Here is a 2,216-nt window from a genome sequence, read left to right as displayed (position 1 = left end):
ACTTCCAAACCCACATTGTGGCCAGAGTGTACACACACACAAATATAAATGATTTTTAAAATTCTTTTTAAAATTTATTTTTTTAAATATTTTATTATTTTTATTTTATATGCATGTATATTGCCTGCATGTATATAAGTGTGCCCATGTGTGCAATGCCCATGGAGGTCAGAAAAGAGTGTTGGATTCCCTGGAACTGGAGTTACCAACAGTTGTTAGTTGTCATGTGGGTGCTGGGAATCAAACCCAGGTCCTCTAAAAGAGTAGCCAGTGCTCTGACCATTAAGTCATCTCTCCAGCCTCTTATTACTATTATCATTGTGTATGTGTGATGTGTGTATGTGTATGTGTGTACGTGTGATGTGGGGGGGTATATATGTCACAATGTGCATATGAAGGTCAGAGGACAACTTGCAGAAGTTGGTTCTCTCTTTCCAACGTTTGGGTGCCAGGAATCAAACTCAGGTGTTCAGGTTTTCACAGGAAGGGTTTCTCCTGCTGAACCATCTTGCTGGCCCTTAAAAATTATTTCTAAAATAAAAAAAAATCACCAAAACAAGAACTCTTTTAAAAGAAAGAATACTGTTAATAATTAGTCCAATTTGAAGTTTAAAGTGAAACAGTTCCAGACAAAGGCAAACATGTTCACATTATAGTCATGGAGGTGTGTGTGTGTGTGCGTGTATGGACAAGAGGTCAACTTTGGTTTATGTGTATGTGTGTATTGCCTGCATGTAGATAAGTGCACCCATGTTGTGCAATGCCCACGGAAAACAAAAGAGGTTGTCAGATCCCCTGGAAATGGAGTTACGGACAGTTGTTAGCTGCCGTGTGGGGGCTGGGATTCAAACCCCGGTCTTCTGCAAGAACAGTCGGTGTCCTTAACTGCTGAGCCATCTTTCTGTTTCCTCAATCATTTTACCTTACTTTTTGAAGCAGGGTCTCTCACTGAACCTGGAGCTCACTGATTGGCTGGACTGGCTAGCCAGCAAGCCCCACAGATCCACCTGTCTTTGCCTCCATAGTGCAGAGATTAGACATGCACATTGCTATGCCTGGATTTTTACATGAGTACTGAGCATCCAAAGTGAGATCCTCTGGCAAGCACTTTACCAACTGAGCCATCTCCCCAACCCTATCTTATAGTAATTTATAATGGCAAAAGTTGCTGCCACCACCCCAAGCCAAGAAACTCTCTATATATCCTTTCTAGATCCCCTTCCATCCTGGCTGTAACCACTGCTCTTGCTTTTTATAGAAATCTTGTCCTCATGAATATTATACAAGCACTCTACACTGAACTACACCCCAGCTCTCTTTTGGCTTTTTTCTTTTCAGATGGGGTCTCCCAAGCTGCTTTTGAACTCAACTCTGTAGGCTAGGCAGGCCTTAAACTTTCAATCCTCTTGCTTCATCCTCCTAACTGGCTGGGATTAGAGGCCTCAGCCACCAGGCCTAACAGTTGCTATGTTTTTTAAAATTAGGAACTCCCTTAAGGAAACGAAAGACAAACCATATGATGTAATGGCCTAGGAGTCCAGATACCTGGCTCTGGTCTTGCTGCTGACACATTAGACTGCAATCCCAGCAAGCAAATCATGACCATATACATGGCCTCAGTTTTCTCTTCTATGAAATTGGAAAAAGCCCTTGGGAGGGAAGTATAAGGAAGCTGTTTCTAGTAAAGAAACACCTTGGGGGACTGGAGAGATGGCTCAGCGGTTAGAGCACTGACTGCTCTTGCAGAGGACCAGGGTTCAAGTCCCAGCACCCACATGATGGCTACGAACCGTGCTTAACTCCAGTTCCAGGTGGAATCTGAAGCCTTCTTCTGAACTCTGCAGCATTGCATGACACGGGTGCACTCACATACATGCAGGCAATACACTCATACACATAAAATAATAAAAATAATATTTTTTTAAAAAAAAACACCTTGGGTTATGGTGCATGGTCAGATTCACACGGAGATGAATATTCTCCTTTGCCATGTGAAATCACCATTTTTAAAGGGTAGCATTGACTTCATGAGCTTCCACTACATTATTTAAAAGGAAAAATAAAAATTCCCCCTTCACACTGTTTCCTTAGGTAGATCCAGTTGAAAGGAATAATAAGGTTAATTAAATAAAATAGGACAGTTAATAAAAGATGAATTGATAGGCCTAGACCAGACATTCTGACCTTGCTGTGAAAACCTTTCCTCTGCAACACTT

This window comes from Nannospalax galili, unplaced genomic scaffold (genome assembly GCF_000622305.1).
Source record: "Nannospalax galili isolate Female #2095 unplaced genomic scaffold, S.galili_v1.0 scaffold161, whole genome shotgun sequence".
NCBI classification, from domain to species: Eukaryota; Metazoa; Chordata; class Mammalia; order Rodentia; family Spalacidae; genus Nannospalax; species Nannospalax galili.
The sequence above is the reverse complement of the archived record's forward strand: the minus strand, read 5'-3'. Positions refer to the sequence as shown.